Raw genomic sequence first — 21572 nt, forward strand, 5'->3', positions numbered from 1 at the left:
ATCACTTTTTACACAGGCAAAAAATGGACTAAGATGCACTCTCTCTAAGTATTTTGTCCTTTTGGTAAAGTATCTTTGAATATACTCTTTAAATTGAATATAATTTATAGATTAGCTTGAACTAAAGGTTGAAAAGGCAGCACTCCAGTCACACAATGGAGTTGAAGTCTCATGTAAAGGCACTGCAGGTGACCTAATTTCAAGTATTAGAGACTTAAACATCACAACCAATTCTAGCATAAATTGAACACCAATTTTGATTGCTCTACTTCACATAAATTTTCTTAAGATCAAGTTATTTTACAGACGATCACTTGCCAAGAAAGTGTAACTTGCCATTTAGTGGAATCATTACTGTGCTGCAATTCCAATTTGCCTAATTCAGAATGTTCTACAGTTCAGCTTTTGATAAGAAGTCCAATCTCTCTTTCTTCATGCCTAAAAGCCTGGGATTTCTGTTCATTTTCTTTCAGACCGCTGCACTGACAACAAACTCTGGGACTGTTCCATGTAATGCAAGGATGGAGAACCTCTTTCAATAGTCCAGAAATTAGTATCAAGAGCCAGTATGGTGTTGGACTGGGAACATGTGAGATCCAGGTTCTAGTCTTCACTCATCCAGGAATTTCACTTGGTGACTTTGGGCTGGTGATAAACTCACAACCTAACCTACCTCACAGGATTGTTGTTGTAAGGATAAAAATGGAGTGGAGAATTGCATAAGCCACCTTGGGTTCCTCTCAATAAATAAAATGGCATAATCTTATTTTTTTAGCTTGAACACTTACTGCTAGTAACTATGCCTAGGCGAGTCTTTTCAATAATTTAGAATGAGTAAAAGCAGCACACGAAACAAGAAAAACCTAAATAATCCACAGTTGATGGAAACAGGCTGGAGCAATGAAAGGGAGCATGGAAATCTCGGGAATCCAGAACATACAAATCTGCCCCCCATTATATTTCCTTCCTCTCCTTAATGAGTCCTCTCTTATCAGACTTTAACTGAGTGTCTCTTCTTTTACTTGTACTATTCCATTTTTATGAGAGCACTGGTGAATTATGAAAGTCTGAGGGAGTAAAACTTCTTTCTTAATATAGACTAATAAGGTGTCTATTGGATCACATAGATTTTTATGTACACCTTTTCTGAATATATTACAGTTGAACACTGTTCCTCTGCACAGTGACAGGAAGGTAGGCTGGCTGTCAGGTTTTTTTCTTTTTTCTTTTCTGTTCTTCTAGCTATATATCACAGCCCACTTGTGATATATTACACAACGCAGTGAATACATTAGTTATTAATGTAATCACTGCAGTAGGAGGAGAGCCTTTTACCACTGGAACTGTACTGCGTTTTCTTTTGGTCTGCAAAGCTTGATGCTACATTCAGATATTTCAAGTTTTTGCCTGCAACTATTGTGTCTTTTATTGTATCTTCTATACCATGTTGTTCTGTAAAATGTTATTCCTTTTTACTTACACAGTGGCCATTTTAGGGAGTTGAGTGTTAATATCAAAAGTTGATAAGGCAGCATTAGCAACTCCCAAACTCGTATAGATCTTATACTGTAGCGATAGTCACCAATTTGGATGGTCAAAAGGGAAATGGACAAATTTATGGAGGAGATGCCTATAGGTTACCTCCAGTATCAGAGGCAGTGTGCCTCTGTATACCAGTTGCTAGGGAACTTGCACAGAAGAGTGCTGTTACACTTATATCCTGCTTGTGCAATCCTATAGCGAGCTTGTTTGCCACTGTATAAACAGAATGTTCAACCACTAGTCTGATTCAGTATAGCTCCTATGTCCCCGAGAGTTAAGTAAATTTATACAGAATACCTAAATTAAAAAAAACAAACACAAAAAACCTTGACCTAGAGTGGTGAATAGAGCACCACCACCCAATTTCCTCTGATTCAGCACTCTCACAATAGCTCCCTGTACCACATCCTATGTTTTACTACGATATGACCTCTTGTACATTTCCATTAGTCTATTTTAAAATATAATTTAAAATAAACACACAAAACAAGGACAGCAGAAAACAACAGGTTAGTCCTTTAAAGTGACTGATATAAGTGAGGAAATATCTCTTTTCACAGCTAAGAAGCAATATTAAACAGGTAACATGAATCAGGTAACACTAGAGGGCATCCATGCATAAGTTTGGCTACACTGACAATTTTCTAATAATATTTAAAATATATACATGAATTTTATAAATGATAATAAATTGCTGTGATGCTTGTATAACTAGAATAGTTTATCTTGATAAAGTTTACAAAGGTCTTAAGTCTGCAACCAGACTCCCATAAAACTGCAGTTATTGAACAAAAATGCACTTCATTATCATGTCATATATGCTATCATAAACTAGTCTTGCGCAGCTTGACAAAAAACTCAGAAATCGTGCTGCCACAGTTGCAGATATTCTTTTATCTTACTCTTTTTTATAATTACATCCAATTTTCCCATTCCATTTACTCTAATGCTTAAAATCTGTAATATTAATAATACCTCTATATGTTTACTGTATTTTAATGCCTTTGCATTTTTACTGAAGGGATGGATTTTTCTTATCATATTATGATTTTAAATCGCTGTAATCCTCTCTGATGGGATACACTCTCTATAGAGGTAGCATAGAATTATCTGTACAAAATAAATAAATAAAAATTAGTGGTTTCAACACCTTTCATAGATGTATGCCCAACAGCACAGTTCTAAAAGTATTAATGCAAAAGTTAACAGACCACAGATTTTCTTTTACTAGTCTACAAAGCTGTGAAGACCCACTTTCTTCCCAATCATTGAAGTTTACTTCAGGATTATTGCAAACAGATACCAGCAGCAAACAGACACCTGGCCATTTACAAGTCTGAATTAATACTGTGAAGGTATCATCTTGAAGTCTAACTCAAACAACAGACTGGATAGACTGAGATTAATGCTAACAGGAGGTAGTGGTTGGCCGATTTTCCAGCCCCCTCCTCCCCACAGCACTGTCTGAGGAATGTCCTACTGAATACAGTTGTCAGTGGCTGAAAAGGGAAGCTGAAGTGAAAGCAGTCATTGCTAAAACTCAGTCCAAAGTGGTGTAGTCAGGCTGTTACAAAAGACCACAAACAAGAAGCACATGATCTTAATGCTTGCGCAGGTTCATACAGGTGTAGACAGTCCTTAAGATGATGTGGTCCCAATAATTTGCAACTTAAAGGTCAAACCCACCTCCTTAAATTGGTCTAGGACCTCATAGGAATTCTCATAAGAAGTCACTGAAAATGATGCAGAATTAAAGTAATATGATCTAAACACCTAGCTTTGATAAGTATTGTAGCTGCTACATTCTGCACCCATTGTGGTTTCTGAATCACTGGCAACGGAACTCCACATTCAATGCATTGCAGTAATCTTACTCTAACTTGAATGTTATCAAGGTATGTCCAACTTGTGGCTAGATCAGCTCTATCTAGGACACTGAAACAGCTTAAGTTGGTAAAAAGCACCCCTGGTAGTCAACATTATTTGCACATCCCACATTATTTGCATACAGGTAGTGCACTGTACTACCTGACAGTGTACCTGATCCTTTGGGGGAATCAAGTCCCATCTAAACCTCCACTCATATTAGTTATCTCAGGTCACAGTACTTCCATCTTATCTGAGTTAAGTATAAGTGCATTAACCACTACCCACATAAGCAGATTTCCCCCTTCTTTTACAGTCCTCCATACCATATTCCTTTCTCTTCCAGAAGGTACTCTAACCCTGTGGAACAACTTTTCATGGACAGAAGGAAAAAAATCACTCCCTCCCCTTACTTCCTTTAGCAGAAGCATCCTGTAAGTTGAGTTCTGCTCAAAGGAACTCGGATCTCACAACAGATAATGTTAAATCTTGGAAACTACCCAAATTAGCAGTGACATCAATATTCTACAGGAAACCTGAGATTCTTCTATTTCCTTCCTCTGTACAATGATTCTGATTTGTTCTATTATGGAAGTCAACAGGCCTTATCAGGTAGCCTACACAGAAAAAATGGTTTGTGGGCTGCTTTAAGATTGTACAGTTTATATTACAAATGGCCATGGTTACACTGCTCCTAAAATTTTGACCCTGGTGACATGAATAACTACAGACCAATAACCAATGTCCCATTCCTGGGCAAGGTGATCAAGTAGGTGGCAGCTGGCCAACTCTAAGCTCTTTTGGAAGAAATGCATTATCTTGATCCGTTTCGCTTGGGCTTTAGGCCAAGGGTTACTGGTTTTGGGACTGAGACTGCCTTGGTCACCCTGTAGAATGACCACTGCTGGGAGAGAGATGGGGGAGTGCAACCCCCCGTTGATTCTCCTGGACCTCTCAGTGGTTTTGAATATCACTGACCATGATATCCTTCTGGAGCAGCTGGCTGGGTCGGGAGTTGGAGGCACTGCATTGAGCTGGCTCTGCTCCTACCTAGTGGACTGTCTCCCAATGGTAGGGCTGGGAGTTTATTGCTCTGCACCATTGTACATGTCTCATGGAGTTTCACAGGGTTCAATTCTATCTCCCATGCTTTTTAACATCTACATGAAACTGCTGGGAGAGATAATCCGGAGTTTTGGGCAGAAGTGTTATCAATATGCCACTGACACTCAGTTCTACCTCTTGTTTTTATCTGACCCAGGAGTGGCAGTCTCTAACCTCAATCAGTGTCTGGAATCTGTAATGGACTGGATGAGAGCCAATAAGATCAAGCTCAATCCTGATAAGACGGAAGTGCTGTTGGTGAATAAACCTCCATTTCAACTGGGAGAGTATAAACCTGTCCTGGAAGGGGTTGCATTCCCCCTAAGGACCAAGGTTTGTACTCTGGGGGTGCTGCTTGACGCTGAGCTCTCCCTGGTTGCCCAGGCAGACTAGACTGCCAGGAGCTCCTTTTATCAGCTCCGAATGATTTACCAAGTACAGTCCTACTTGGGTGAGGATAGTCTTGCAACAATCATTCATCCACTGCTAACATCCAGACTGGACTACTGTAATGCACTTTACATGGGGCTTTCCTTGGAGACAGTCCAGACTCTTCAAACGATTCAAAACAGGGTTGTGCAGTTGCTGACAAGGGCCAGTTCTCATGAACACATCACACTGGTCCTTCACCAACTGCACTGGCTGCCTTTTCCAGTCCGGGCTAAACTCAAGATTTTGACTATGACATATAAAGCCCTAAAAGGCTTGGGATCAAAATATGTTAGGGAGTGCCTTACTCCATACATAGCATTATCAGTGGTGGCCTTCCTACAGGTTTCTCTCCCTAGGGAGTTTAAGGGAAAGGTGGTAAGGAGGAGGGCCTTTTCTGTGGTGGTACTCCAATTATGGAATACTTTGCCATTGGAGATTTGTCAGGCACCTAACTTATTGAGTCTGAAAAACAGGTGGCACAGAGGTTCCTTCTTGTCCCTGCAGCTGGTGGATGCCTGGACTGGGAAGAAGCAAAAGCAGCTCTTCTCGCATTGCACACAATGAAGCAGAACTGCTGCAAGCAAAAATTCTTTGCAATCTCCTTACCACCACCAGACTAGCTCAAGCCGCATGCACCCATTCATGCACAGCAGCTGAAGCAGCCCCTCAGCATCCAGAGGGAGAATGACATCATCACGAGCCCAAGTGAACACAGTGAAAGATGCCACTGCCTCACCTCAAAAGGCACTCTCCTGATCCAATCACCACATACAATTTTGTTTCTCAGCAGTGCATTTCTCATGATTGCTCTGTAATGCCCCTCACAGCAGCTCCATGTTGGGAAAAATCCACTAGGTGGGAACGCAAGCAAAATTCACCCTTTGTGAATTCAAAGCCAGTTCATCAGACAAAGGTTGTTTTGTGAGGTCATCTAAAACTATTTAGTTCAGAATGATGCCTTATTACTGAGACAGGTTTCAGTAATTGCAAATAAATACTGAACAAGCAGGAAGTCACAAAGGTATGGTTTCTTTCCTTTACATTATGACCCACTGAGCTTCTGCGAAATGTACTTCTATGTAAACCTGCGTAAAAGTCTGGCTATAACCTTATGCAAACTTATGTGGAAGAAAGCCTTCCAAGTAATCATGTTTAGGATTGCTGGACATGACTAAGGCACAAACTGCTTACTTGGTGATAATTTCCATTTAAATCAGTAAAGCTTACTTCTGAGGAAACTTGCTTAGATCAGGCTGCTAAAAATCCAGAAGACAATCTTTTTTGAAATAATCCTTTTGAGTTGTAATAGCTATGTTCTCTAGGTACCATATCTTCTGTACTTTTTGCACGGAATGAACTTGTCCTTTGCAGATAGTGATCCTTTAATCCTTAGAGATCCTTTAATTCAGTGAACCTTACTTCCAAGTAGACATACATAGGATAAGAAAATAAGGCTGCAATCTTATGCATACCCCTGTGGAACAAAGTGATGGGATTTGAATCATCAAATCAAATGGGACTTTATCTCCAAGTATGCAGAAGATGAAGGATCTCTCAAATCACAAACTAGAGACACACCATTTCTATTTGTCTTTTCTGTCTTAGATATCCATATGTTCCCAGACATGTTTGCTCACTCCTGAATGGCCTAGTCCCAACATACACTTACACTCTTTTCCCCTTCTCCAAGTAAAAACTTCATTGAAGAACTGGAGCTTTATTGAAGAACTGTTGGAGCCTATTATTACTTTTCTTGAAGAAAAGAAACAATTCTTGAAAATGACGAATGGATACAAGACCCTGGTAACATTATCAGCCAGATTTTCAATGACACAGAGGCAAGATGGAGACTCACAAGACCTCTACTAGCAGGAACTAGTCTGATAATTGTAGCAATTCCTGTTTGCTCAAAATAAATAAATATTTGTTTATTTTGTGGCTCTCTAACTCTGACATTTACCATATGTGGGTCTTCCATTGAGTATAACAGCTACCCCACTATATAAACAGTCAAAATCCACCACAGGAAAAGTTTAAAACCTGAGAATCCCAGCGTAACATTTAACTTTGCTTTGACTCAAAACAATCACTTTCAATATCTCAGACATTTAATTCAAATAAAGAGTAAGATAAATTTTATTTAAGACTAACACTTTCCCTAGCAATCATTTTTCACTGATCCCCCCTCAGCACTAATATGTTAATTTTAGGAAATATTGTTTGGGAAAAGGTAATACAGATCCAAATATGATGTATAATAGTTAAATATATTCTTTTGTATTTCTGGTTGCTTGTTATAAAGGGTTAACAGAGGCAGAAATCTATTTTAATCCTCAGAACATTATCCTCTATTCCAATATATTATCACCTCATTTTATAAGACTGATTAGAATGAGCAATACAGAAAGAAGGAACACTTCAGTCTCTCAGGACATTACCCTACTGACCTAAAAGTTAAATTCCAATTCTCCAGCAAAGGAATTTCAAAGGAACAATATAGCATGCCACTCTATCTAAAATTATTTCTAGTCCATCTTTAAAGGCAAAACCCTCTCAGAAACTGAATTATGAGTTAACAAGGTATTTGGATCTATTCACTTGGCAATGACAATGATTAACAAGTGTTAATTCTGTCCCATTTTACATTACCACCAGTTTAACAAGCTATGAAGACTGCTTAAACAGCTTATTGTCAGCATGCAACGAAGGGTGATTTCCTGATTACCTGTTGAGTACAGTTTCTCATGATGTCTGAATGCAAGTGGCATGACTTGTCTGTACACAAAAAAGTCTCAAACACAACAATAGAATATGGGTTACTTAAGGTTTGCTGCTCGCTCAACAAACTATGCTGCCTGGGCTCAGGAGACACAACAAGCAGATAATTAGAAAAATAGTGCCCAACATGGACCAGAGTTTACACAAGCTACCATGGTTTGTTTGCACTGCAGTGATCACACAAATGAGGTCAACAAATTGGATCCATTTATGGAAGGTGAACTTCTCAACTACCGCACAGCCTGAAGCTTTGAAGGTTGGGAAACCCTGCTGAGTGGATTGGGCTGTGCCATGAGGGGAATGGTTGAGGGGTAGGAAGGATACAATAAAAATTCAGCCAAAGATTCCTTCTTTACTTTTTGTATTTGGTAAAATCTGCTGCCACTGTATACATCTAATTCTCCTCCACATTTTTTACAAGTAAATACACTGAGAATAATACTTTTGCATCTCAGGAACTAGACTCAAAGAATCATAAAATCATACTATAATAGAATACTCAGTGCATGACACCAAGTTAAACCATCCTTCTCAGATGGCTGTCCAGTTGGATTCTGAATGCCTTTAGTATGAGAGCACCCACAACCACCCTGAGTAATTGGTTCCATTTTACTGAGAGCTAGCCAGAATCTGGATCTCTGTAACATGAGTTTGTTATTCTGTGTCCTGCATTCTGGGATGATCAAGAAGAATTCCTGACCTTCCTCTTTGTGACGATCTTTCAAGTACTTGTACAATGCTATCATATCTCCTGTCAGTCTTGTCTTCTCAAGACTAAACATGCCCAGTTCCTTCAATTTCTCCTCATAGGACTTTGTTTCCAGTTTCCTGGTCCTCTTTCTTCCCTTCCCACCTAGACTGCATCTTTCTTAAATTGTGGTGCCCAGAACTGGACACAGCACTCCAGGTGAAATGCAACCAGTGATAAGCAAAGAAGAGCTAGTACTTCACAGGATATGGAAGTGATACTTGTATTAATGCAACCTAAAATAGAATTTGCCCTTTTTGCAGCTACATCACATTGCTGACTCATATTCAGCTTGTGATCTATGACAATCCCAAGATCTTTCTCACTTGCAGTACTGTTGAACCAAGTCTTCCCCATTTTGCAATGATGCATTTTGTTTCTTTTTCCTAGGTGCAGAACTTGGCATTTGGCCCAACTGAATTTCATTCTGTTGTTTTCAGCCCAACATTCCAATCTCTCAAGATCACTTGGAATCCCAGTTTTGCATCATCTGCAAATTTGATAATGTTCCCTGTACTTCCTCATCAGTAATAAAAATGTTTAAGAGGCCCGGGACTGAACCCTGTAGTACCCCACTTATTACCACTCTCCAGTTTGAGAAGGTGCCTTTGATAAGTACTCTATCATTCTGTGGCCAACTGTGGATCCACCTGATCATTGTTTCATCTAGCCCACTTTTAGCTAGTTTGCTAATCAGGATATCATGGGGCACTCTGTCAAAAGTTTTGCTGAAATCAAGAGAGATGATGTCCACAGCATTCCCACAGTTCATCAGGGAGGTTACCCAATCAAACAATAAAATCAAATTAGTCTGGCAGGATTTGTTCTTGAGAAATCCATGCTGGATTCTAGACATCACTACATTATTTTCAAGGTGTCTGCAGACTGACTGCTTTATAATCTGCTTCAGAATTTTCCCAGGAATTAACGTAGATAGGGAAACTGGCCCTTCTCCAGTCATCTGGCATTCTGGTGTCTCCTACTCTTTTTCCTCGCTGGAATTGTTTGTAAATGTGCATTTAAAATTTCCTTTTTTTAAAAAATTCCCACGCATCTTGGACTCCTTTTCTCATGATAGTCACTTGCCAAGGGACTTTGCTTATCACTGCTATGAGTTTATTAAAATTGGCTTAAAATTCAGGGTATATGTTTGGCTACATTTGGCTTTTGCCTCCTTTAGAACCAAGAATTCAAGTATGACACAGTTATTCCCTGCCAGAGTTCCCATAGCTGTCCACTAGGACTTTCCTATTGGTTAGTATGAAGTCAAGGATAGCTGTTCCTTTCATTCCTTCCTCCACTTTCTGTAGGAAGTTGTAGGAAGTTATCAGCAACACATGTTAGGAATCTCTTGGAAGGGCTGTGTTGGGCAGAATTTGTCTCCAAACAAGTGTCAGGGAAATTGAAGTTCCTCATAATGATGACCTCCTTGAAACAATGGCAATTAAATTTTCAAAAGTTTCATCCTCATCTTCTCCTTGATGGGGTGGTCAGTAATAGACTCAAACTACTGTGTTCCTTTTATTCCTTCTTCCATTTATATTAATCCAGATACCCTTGATGGGGCTACTAAGTTCATCCTCCTGTAGTTCAGTGCTGAGATACATATCTTTAACATATAGTATAACTCTGCCTCTCTTTCTGTTCCTTCCGTTCTTCTTGAACAGGTTATATCTTTCAATTGTTGAATTCCTGTCATGGAAGCAATCCCACGAACTTTCAGTTATACCTATAAAATTGTATTCACCCTACTGTACTAAGAGTTCAAGATCATGCTGTTTGTTTCCCATACTCTAGGCCAGGGGACCTCAAAGTACAGCCTGTGGGCTGGATAAGGCCCGCCAAGGTCATTTACCAGGCCCGCCTCATAGCTTTCAGACTCGTTTGGAGAAAACGATCTCTGAACTAGCTCAAAAGCTCTGAGCCCGGCGCAGGCATTCTCTGAAACTCTTTCAGTTTCAGAGACTAGCCCATGCCAAATTGTAACAGCTCTATTCAAATGCGCGTGCGCCAGCTCTTCCCCCTATTGGACGCATGCGTTGGCTCTGAATACAAAGTGGGAATACAGAGCGGGAAATATAGAAGAGAAAAGGGCAGTGGGGAGAGAGAGAGAGAGATGAAGACACTAAAAAAGATAGAAGGTAAGAAAAATATAACTTTAAATATATTTTTAACTATATGAGCCATGTCTCCAGGCTGCGGGCCAAGCCACTGCCGCCTTACTGAGCCTGGGGGTAGATGGGCTGCAACTCCTGCACCCCCGCCGCAGCCTTCTTAGGGCAAGTCGCCGTTGAGCGGCTGCCATGCTTCTTCCCCCCGCGGCAGAGAGAGACGGGAGGCACCCCACTCAGCCAGCCACAGCCCCATCCCTTGCCTCCCCTTGCCTTGGCCCACAGAAAGCAGCCATTACCTCCCTCCTAGCGGCCCTCTCCCGGCCTCTCCCCACATTTGCCTTTCCACCCTCCTGCTCCTTCTTCCCCTCCCGGAGCTGGGTGAGCGTCTGGCAAGGGGCCCTTCCTCCGGCTTGGTGGGGGCAAGTGCGCCCTCATGGCTCCCTCTCGAGTCGTGCTCTCCCTTTTGGCAGGTGGCACGGCGTCATCTTGGGCTCCTGCTGCAGCCCAAGCAAGTGGAGCAAACATTTTTTAATTTAAAAAAATATATAACACAGGTTTTAAAAAATAGAGAAACTCACTGAATATTCACTAAGTCCTGCAACCACAGTCCATACCTCCCACTGAAAATACTAGTAAGTTTATGTTGATTAAAATTGTTCCTCATTTTAAATATTGTATTGTTTTTTGCACTACAAATAAGATATGTGCAGCATGCATAGGAATTAGTTCATATTTTTTGCAAACTATAGTCCAGCCCCCCAACAGTTTGAGGGACAGTGAACTGGCCCCGTTTTAAAAGTTTGAGGACCCCTGCTCTGGGCATTAGTATATAGACACTGAAGACTACATGCTTTATACTCTAGCTGTCTTCCTACATTTTTTGGAAGACTATGACCGGGCACCGTTAGAGCCACTCCCTCTGTTGTGGCATATAAGCCTTTGTCTGTTGTTATGCCCATGTGTACTTCTCTCTCCCCTACAGGATTCAGTTTAAAGCCCTCTTGATAAACCTCTTCATGGTGTGACTGAACACATTCTTTCTGGTCCTTGTAAGGTGCAACCCATCCCTTATCAGCAGTCCATCTTCCACAAAGTGTGGCCCACGATCCCAAAAGCCAAATCTCTCATTTTGGCACCACCTTTATAGCCAGGCATTCACTTTGAGTATTTTTCTTTCCCTGTCTATTCCTCTTCCAAGAACTGGAAGGACTGAAGAGAAAACTATCTGGATCTGAAAATTCTTGACTTTCCTCCCTAAAGCTTCAAAAACTGGCATGATTACTTCAAAGATCTGCTTGGTGGTGTCATTTTTCCCACATGCATAAGAAAGAAGGGATATGTGTCAGTGGGCTGTATGAGCCTTGGCAATCTTTCAGTTATATTACTAATCTGCCCTCCAGGGAGACAGCACACCTGATGAGTCCACAGGTCTTCCTGACATACATGCGTTTCCGTCCCAGGCAAGTGAGTCAGCCACAACTAACACTCTTCTCTTTTTGTTCTTGCAGTCCTTGATATCAATGCTATTACTTGGCTGACCTTAAGCCTCTTGTTCAGTGTTGTACAGGATGACTTACAGTTCTTCCACAGAAGGCTGCCCTTCAATTCTCATCCTCGAGTAACTGAACCTGGTTTCACTGCTTCCACTGCTGCAGAGTGTCTTCTAGTTCTTCTGCATCTAACTGTCACCCTTTTCCAGGGAGTTTCCTCCTCATTTTCCCATCCCTCAGGATTCTCTTTTTCTACTTCAGTTTGCTGTTGCACTTATAGCTTCTGTACTGCTCTTAACCATTGCAGTTCTACTGTGTCTAAGAAGTTTTCATCTCCTGTTATTACCTTAAGAGTGGGTACTCAATGTTGTAGTGCTCCCACTTCTTTTTCAAACCAGGGCTACTAGTATGCACTTGTTGCACATGTAAGCCATGTTGACCTCAGGCAGGAAAACAAACTTTGCAAGTTACCACCACTGGGGAGTCTTCTCAGTTCATTCTTTTTGACTCTAGTCACAACTGCTTCTACCAGAATTAATGCTCAATGTTATTGTTATCGCTGGTGTATTTCTGGATAATTAAGATTTTCACATGCCATGTATTGGACTGAATACAGGGCAATATTTGTGCAAATTTGGTGATTTTCTGAAAAACAGCATGATTAGTTAGCTACTCTATTGCACAATATTACTAAACCAGCAACAGAGCATAAGGAGGTGTGTCCAGAAAGTAATGAAAATGAAGTCCCTATGCTTGAGAAGGGCTCTGTGAAGGGAGAAGCTGGCCAAGGTCACTTGGGGTGGAGCGCCAGGTATACATTAGAACATGGATCAGTTGCATTTCAGCCCTGTTACAGTCAAGACATTCTTTTTTTGTGACACCCTGTTCAAGTGCCTCACATTAAGAAAAATGCAAGTGAGTTTGAAACAGTGGTACACCATAAAATTGTGTGAAATTGGGCAAAAGTGCATCAGAATGTTTGGAAATGCTGAGAAAAGCTCATGGAGAAGCTGTGCTATCATCTGCACAAGTGTACCAATGGAACAAGCTGAGATCAGCTCAACTTGGATCCTTCATTACGACAACGCACCAAGTCACAGTACTTCAGCTGTCAGAGTTTTTGGCTGAAAAACACATCATGGTGCTTCCCCATCCACCCCACAGCCCCGACTTGGCTCCTTGCAACTTTTTCATCTTCCCAAAGATAAAGAATGGTTTGAAAGAACAACATTTTGGTAGTGTGGATAACATCCAAAGACTTTGCAGGCTCTGATCACCATCCCACTTGAAGGCTTCCCAGGATGCTATGAAGAATGGAAAAATCGCTGGGAGCCTTGTGTACACTCACAGTGTGCATACGTTGAAGGAGACAATTTAAAAAAGTATCATTCTCATTACTTTCTGGACACAGCTCATATATTAGTTATTACTATGCTACTTTTCAAATTAATGATGTGGATCACTTAGGAATTTTTACAATTAAAACAAAACTCAAAATCAAAGTAGCACATTAATAACAAAACATTTTAAACATTCTCAATTCAAAAATCCATCCAACTAAAATAAGCTCAACACAGTAACTTAAAAACCTTCTTAACCAAAGGCAGAACAGTATAAAAAGGTTTTAAATGCCCATCTAAAAACTGACAAAATGGAAGCCAAGTATTTATCTCAGAGATTCTGAAAAGGTCCTGTTCCTCAAGCCAATCAACCTAGTCGCTGCTTGCAGATCTTAACACTCAGACACATATGGATGCAGGCAATTCCGAAAGAAATTTGGTGTGTCAAACCTTGCAGGGCTTTTAAGGCCAACCTGAGCACTTTGAATTGAGCTTAGAAGTAAACAGGCAGCCAGTGCAGGTAGCACAAAATAGATATAGCATGATCTGAATGCTTCGCCTCCATCAGTACCTGAGCTGACACATTCTAGCCTAGCTAAAACTTCTGAATTCTTTTAATACTGTCCCATATGTATAGTGTGCTACAGTAGTCTAGTCTGAATACAACCAAATCCTGAACAAAAGAGAAAAAGATCAACCAAATCTAGGTCGGATTGCAGAGTCATAGTATAGTATACCAACCTCAGCTCATCAAAGATACCTCTGAAAGCTACCACCACTGACACATTCACATCCACCACTAATTCCAGGATGGTCCCTGAAAGGAGAACTTGAACCTTGCAGAAGGAGTACAACCTCATTCAAGGTCACCTTTTATCCAGATCAGCAGCTTTTCTACTCATACTGCAGCAATCTTCCTGGGATAAATTTTCAGCTTCCATGCCTTCATACATCTGAAAATAGCCTCCAAAAACACATGCAGAGACTTTCCATGGCCCTGTCTGGTGTGAGCCAGACACCATTTCACAAGTGAAAATGTGGGGTAAAGGGTCATCCAGGGATGACATCTTAGCTCAAGGGTGTGGATGGTTTTCCCCTAGCAGCTTATTGTAGATGGGGAGAAGGTGTGTGTGTGGGGGGGAGAAATCTGATGGTAACAGCATAAGTCAATCTCCAAAGGGTAGAGCAGACATTTTCCAGAACCACTGTCTGAGTATATACAATTAGGGAAGACTTAATATCAAGTCACCTAAGCCTACTAGCTAGGCAATGCAGAAGAATACAGGGATACTGAATTCCACTGACATATCCAGAAGAACCAAGATTCACACTACTCTTACCCATTCCCTGAACTAAGTCATCTACCAAAGTTATCAAGGCTGCTTCAGTACCATGGCCAGGGTAATAGCCTAACATGAATCTGCCTATATCAATGGTGTTGAACCCTTATTGGTCAAGTGGCAGAATTCCACCCAGGACCAGGGAGACAAGATGATGAGGGGGAGCAAAACCCAATCCTTAAAAGCCTTCTCCTGACACCATCCAGCCCAGGTCATCTTGCTTTTTTCCATGCATCTCTCTGCACAGAAAAAAGGAACTTGGTCTGCACTGGGACAAACCAGTTCTCCAGGCACTAAGACAGTCCCCTCCTTCATGTAGTATCCTGTCTTCTTCATGTAGATTGGGCTTGAGTGTGGTACATAATCTCTGATATTATTTCCAAGTTCTTTTCTTCACATGGCTGGCAGGGAATGGTAATTAAACTGGTCATAAATGTTTACTATGGTTAGTGGTATATATTGTTTATGAATATAAATTATGTTTTTAAAACAAATATTTACTAAAACAAAAGTAAACCCAAGAATTCAACAAGTATTTCTTCATTTTATCTGTACGTGCCACACAACCTAAGACTGAACATTCCATTAAATGTTTGATCATAAAAAGAGGAAAAACACCTTATTTTAAATTATCCTTAACACTTAATAATGGATTGTGGCACTTTTTTAAAAAACAGCCTAACAGACCAATGATTCCAGAAAACATCCATACCTGGATTCAGACTAGGGTTGGGATGAATCCTAAAGGAATACCTCCCTCCAGCATTTGGTCTTCCTTTCATGTCTGCCATGATCTTGCAAAGCAATCTGAGCCGAGAGGAAATCTATGAACACTTGTGAAACTAAGGCTGCACAACCAGAAACCGTCTTCCATTTCAGGTGCAGAAGCCCAAAAGACAGCTGCAGATAGTGTGGAAGGAGGACAATGCTTGCATAGCATGTGGGGCTCAATTCCTGATGAGCACCCTGAGAACCCTGGGCTCCCTAATCAGAACTTGGACTCAGGGCCACTTCAAAGCAGACCAACAGATTCTAAATGGGTTCCTCACACATCTCCAGGTCAGATAACACAGTTAACAATTACTCAAAGATTAAGTACAGGTTTAATGTGGATTGCCACTGAAATGTGGGTTGTTGTTAAAAGTGGATTATTATGGTGTCTGAACCCAGGCATGCTAACAAACCATGGCTTGTTAACCACCAATTCACAATCCAAAATGTTCACGAAGAATGTTTTTTCTCTGTAAAACTAGACCTTGACTTCAAGTATTTAAAAACAGTTTGTCTATTCAAATTGGCTAAATTATAAAAAAGGAAAGGAGATTATCAGCTTATTTATTTTGCTGCAATCTTATACCCATTTACTTGACAGTAAACTCCACTGCACTCAATAGGACTTCCTTCTCAGTAGACACATATAGATTGCACTAGTTTGCTATTAAACAAATTCTAATATGAGATTTACATCTTGCCTTTACTACAGTGATCTAAAGTAGGGTCATTCCATCAACTCTGCTAACAGAACAGTTACACTGAACTTTCATACCCTCAACTGTCACCAACCATTCCATCAGGTTGCAAAAGAAAAGCAGGGATATCCCATCAGTTCTGCTCATCAGTTTCTTCCTCTCCCTGAACTGTTTCCAGTCTACCTGATCATTATAAAAACTGTTATATATGAATTGCTTTTTTCTTCTTACCTTTTGGTCATGTCTTTTAGATTATAAACCTGAGGGCAAAGACTGCCTTGTTTCTACCTTTTAAGTCAAAGAGCAGGGAAAATAATTTTAAGCAAACTAAAATAATTTTTAAAAAATTACATTTGTATCCAGCCTTTCTGCCAGTAAGTCCAAAGCTGCATATATACTCCCTTCACACACACATTTTATATTTACACAAGGTGGCTAGACTAAGATAGATAGATAGCTAGATAGATAATCCCTAGATTAAGAAAGAGTGACAGGAAGCAGTGAGGAACCAGTAGATTTATTAAAGGGATGCCACTTAGGCAGGACAGAGGCTCAACCACATGCACCCCTTTATCTTTCAAGATCATATATAATCAAGTTTTCAGGACTGCATGCACTTCTTTTCATACAAGCTAGTTCTATAAACCCTATAAGCAAACTCCAAAGCCTTGATTAAACATGGACTGAGTTTTTTCCCTAGCAAGTAATCCTGGAGGATAACTGGCTTATATTGAAGAGTCTAGATCAGGGGTCTCAAACTTGCGGCCTGCGGGCCAACTGCCAGCCTTCAAAGCGCCAGCGGCACCCGGGCCAGCCTCCAGGAGCGACGCGGGATGAGTGGTCCACCACCACTGCGGTGGTGGAATACTTGATGCGGCCCAGCCTCACCCAGACTCTACTTCCAGTGGCCCCCAGGTAAGTTGAGTTTGAGACCCCTGGTCTAGATAGATAAAACCATTTTATACAGGGTACTATGTCAGGTTTTCAGAGACAAACCATAAAAGATATGGTAGAATATCAAGCAGATCCTCACCTTAATGCTCCAGAAGTGGCTTTGTGTTACTCTTTGTATTATTATTACTTACTTTGGGAATGGCACTGGATACTTTTTACATAAGAGCTGTATCAGAAATCTGTCCACACCTCCAGCTGTCATCTATCCCTGCTACCTAGCCTACCTTTTTAATGTTGCAATTCTATGAATTCTGACACAGAACTCATTGATACTTGCTTCTGGGTAGACTTACTACCCAGTTCCATTTATCCACGCTCTCCAGATCCACATCCCTAAGTCCCAAGGAAAGGAAAGAAAGGTTTGGAAATAGAAAGCAAGGTTAAGTAGTAAAAGAAAGAGAATTTGACTAGGGGCTCAGAAGGAGGAGTAAGAGCAGAGGGGAGAAGAGCTATGCTGGTGGAAGACTGGACAGGGCCAAGAAACAACTCTTTCCTATTCATTCTGTTGAACAGATCAATGGCAGCTTCAGGCATCAGAAAGCAAGCCTTGCATCCAGTAACTGTTTCCAAGTTAAACCGAAAAAACAAAGCCCTGTTTCCAGTGGGGTTAAGATATAGTTAAGATCTTCAAGGGTGCTATTGTGCACCATACAAGACCACAGGAATACAAACTAGAACTTTTTTTTTTTTTTTTTTTGGAAAAATAGACGGGAAGAACCAACTATGAAGCAGAAAGTATTTATAGCTACATGGGCACTGAAATATCTTTAGACCCTTGTGCTGATAATGTTGAGTTTGGTGATATGGTGACACAAATATTAGAATAATATTTGCGTAGAGTTGGATCCAAAGTTTCCTTTCCTTTGACAGAAGACCTTCCAGTGGCAGAACGTTTTCTGGACTGTTCCGTCTCTCATTTTTATTAGGTTTTTCAATCTTACTGTAGTAATAACAGAATATTTTTGTCATTGTTTGCTAAAACACTGCATTTAGCCAGTTTGCTTCCTAATTTGTTCTGCAGTAACATACAGTTTTGGCTGTGCTATAAACATTCACTAAAGTTTATCCTTTGCAATATTTAATTGTTGCTGAATCCACTGACCACTGTTTCAGTTACAGTGATTTCTTAATCTGTTACTTAATTTTTACAAGAAACTGAAATGTCTCTTTTTACTGTTTTAAGTTTGTCACTTTGTATATTTGTGATAAATATATTCTGTCTTGCCTTATTTATTGCACTAGCTCCTGATTTTTGTAGCAAGTTACAAAATAGTTGGCATTTTCCCCTGCTACTTTACTATCGCATTTACTTTTCCATTTGCTTATCAGAACCACGGGAGCACAGTCAACACATATCACTGGAACAATCTTTATTTACTTTGTCTTGGGTTGCACTTTGAGATTCAAATCATACATACCTTCTACTATTTTTTTTATTCTAGTCCAATTATTTATCATCAATTCCTTTCTTCTGGTACATGCAGTCTCATTATAGATGATGGCAGAATACATAGAGCTTCTTATGTGAATAAAAGACACTGAAGTTCACACAGAGGGGATTTCCAGTTTCCATTAATTCTCTCCTCAACTTGCATTCTCCCAGCATACAACTTTTACTGTTTAGCGTTATCTCGAGTTTTTTCTCTTTTTTTAAGTTTGGGAAAACCAAAACTATAAAAACAGACTGATTTCAGGAAATCTCCCTTCCACTGAGCAGAACAGTTCAGATTCCCAGCGCTAGATCAGACATCATTCTAACCTCATAAATGGGAATCAGAGCTGCAACCCCACCCCACTCCATCACAGCTGTTGCAGAAAAGATCATGCTGACTGCACTGAGGTTGGAAAAGCCATCTTGGGGGGGAGGGGGCAAATGGGGGTATTTGGGGGAACATGCAAAATAGGCTGGGGTGGGTATCCATAAGTAGCAGTAGTCTCCTTCCTGCCCCCTCTGAGATGTCATCATTAGATTAATGAAAACTGCTATTCACAAACAATGCAAAGCAGGATAAGCCAGGAGATAAAAATTAAGACTCAAAGTTCAGGGTCTTACACTCATCTCAATAGGGCTGCAATGTAAATCATATTAAGTGTGCTTAAGTTTTTCCTAATTCTTTTTCCAGGTCTAATTGGCTCAAGTACTTTTAAAAACTTTGTTATTTACTAAATACTAGTAAAATAAACATCTTAAATTAGATCTCTCTAGGGTATGAAAATTTCTCCAGTGCTAACTGAAAAATTTCCAATGCAATTAAAAAAATCAGTATCATTTGGAATGATGTTAATATTTTTGTCTGGAATGGGGGAAATTATATTAAATTAGCATAATATACCCATGTTGAGAAGAGCCCTGCAAGTCTGAGAGATGCTTAATACATTTTAGAAGGAGTAAGAACTTGAGCTCTTCAGTTCTAAAGTTGCTCACAAATGCCACTAATTACAAAGTAAACATGGTATCTTAAGTGGAGGAGTAGTATCAAACTTAATTGGGCAGCATGATCACAAAGCATATACCAGTGACATGTGTTATGGTCTATTAGCACTAGTAATTACATGAAAGATATATGAGTTAACTGCAGTGTAAGGCGATCTTGTCAACCTGTACCCACCAGGTGCTGACTGGGAATCCCCATGTAATCTGAAGACCATTCAGCTGGAGAAGACCAATGTAAGGCATCACAGTCATTTTATATTCAAAATGTACAGGGCTGCTCACAATTTATATTAACAGAGGCATTCTCCAGGGTAACAACACTAGGTCAAGAGAATGTGTCATTCAGCTAGAGAAGTTATACCTTACACTTTATGAACTAGGGTTCTTAATGGTGACATAATGCTGAAACAACCAGCATGTAATGGTGCTCTTATTCTAGAGATACATAGGCAGATAAGTAAACACACACAAAGTAAGTACTAAGAAACAAAAAGCACTCATCTGCTGTCACTGATTACTTTCCAATTGTTGGATCAAGTAAAATACATCTAAGATACCACCTTTGCCTCAGTTAGGAATGTGATAAAGCAGGTAATTCCACCTCATTTAAGCTTGACATATTTCTTGCCCACTTCCAATCCAGTAATAGGAAACATTCCATGTTGGGGTTTTCTTACAGATTTTCATTACTAAGACAGACTGTGATAAACACATTTTTAATAATGTGCTAATAAAAATTGAGCAAATAAGCATTCAAAACACATTCATCTTAAATAAAAGTGCAATATTTGAAGAAATATTATAAAGAGTTAAATAAAAGCTACAAAGCAAAGTAACAGTTGTCTAAAACTAGAGATAAATGCTTGTTTCCAAAAATAATACCACTACTTCAAACAAATTTTGGAAGGTGTGACAAAGTAAGAGAATAAGATGAAAAAAGCTACTGCTCCAAAGGTATCTGGAAGCAAACCTGGATAGACACATGTCCTATCAAACTGTCAAAGGAGGATTTGTAAAACAATCCTAAAAGGGTGTTGCCCCCAGCAGAACAGGGTTCCACCACTGCAAAGGCCACACACTACATTCACCAGGAGCTCTACTGGCATGAAGCAACTGCTGGCAGTGCTCACACCAGCAGTAGCTGGTGTAAACACCTTCAAAACAGGTTGATCCATGGTATAGCACAAGTGACTTTGATGGTACTATATCTGAAGCTTTGAGGATCCTCCAAGGAGCTCACATACACATGCACCTTGGACAGCAGCAGTTAGGAGAACTTTGAATATGGTGGTACATTTGCCACATTTCATTATCCCAATTTCACTAAAAATTGCTTGGTCCTTCTGTCAGCATGATTGGCTGGGGAAGTTGGGATTTTCCTGCCTAAATGTGCTTAGGATTGTGCCCTAAAATGAAGACAGACAGAATCAGATCAAAATAGATCCTATATGATTTAAAATGAGACACTAGATGAAGCAACTTCAGAAGAACATGGCCATTCCTTCACCTTGGTATAAATAATCCCTGAAGCCAACAAAAAGTGCAAGTCTTCTGTGAGATGATATATTTGCCAAAAACATTGTTCTTCACTTACTGGTTTATTTTCTAATAATCAGTAACAACACTGTAAACCAAGCAGACATTTTGGACTCAATTAGATTCTTTTATAGTAGTTATATGTTTTAGTCTGCCCTCACAAGAATTCTGAAAGATTATTCCCTTTCTTCCCAAACAGGAAAATGAGGGTAAGAGATTGTGCCACCTTGGACAGGTCAGTACCTGTTCTTTGATAGAGCTGGGACTTCCAAATAACATTTCTAGCTTTCTTGAAAACCAATCACATTAATAACAAAAAATATGTCTTTACTTTTAAAACACATCACATCTAATTCACGCTGTTCCTTCAGGTAACTATATGTGGATGTACAGCTGAACCACGCGATAAATCTTTTACGAATGCA

The 21572-nt window shown here is 40.0% G+C and overlaps 1 protein-coding gene across 5 annotated transcripts in view; it reads right to left on the reverse strand.

Moving 5' to 3' along the window:
- STRN3 (striatin 3) overlaps nucleotides 1-21572 on the reverse strand; it is a 61063-nt gene that overhangs the window by 37885 nt on the left and 1606 nt on the right. The gene's annotated exons all lie outside the window — the stretch shown is intronic.

Source organism: Varanus komodoensis, unplaced genomic scaffold, assembly GCF_004798865.1.
Source record: "Varanus komodoensis strain SLA01 unplaced genomic scaffold, ASM479886v1 scaffold3, whole genome shotgun sequence".
Classification (NCBI taxonomy): Eukaryota; Metazoa; Chordata; class Lepidosauria; order Squamata; family Varanidae; genus Varanus; species Varanus komodoensis.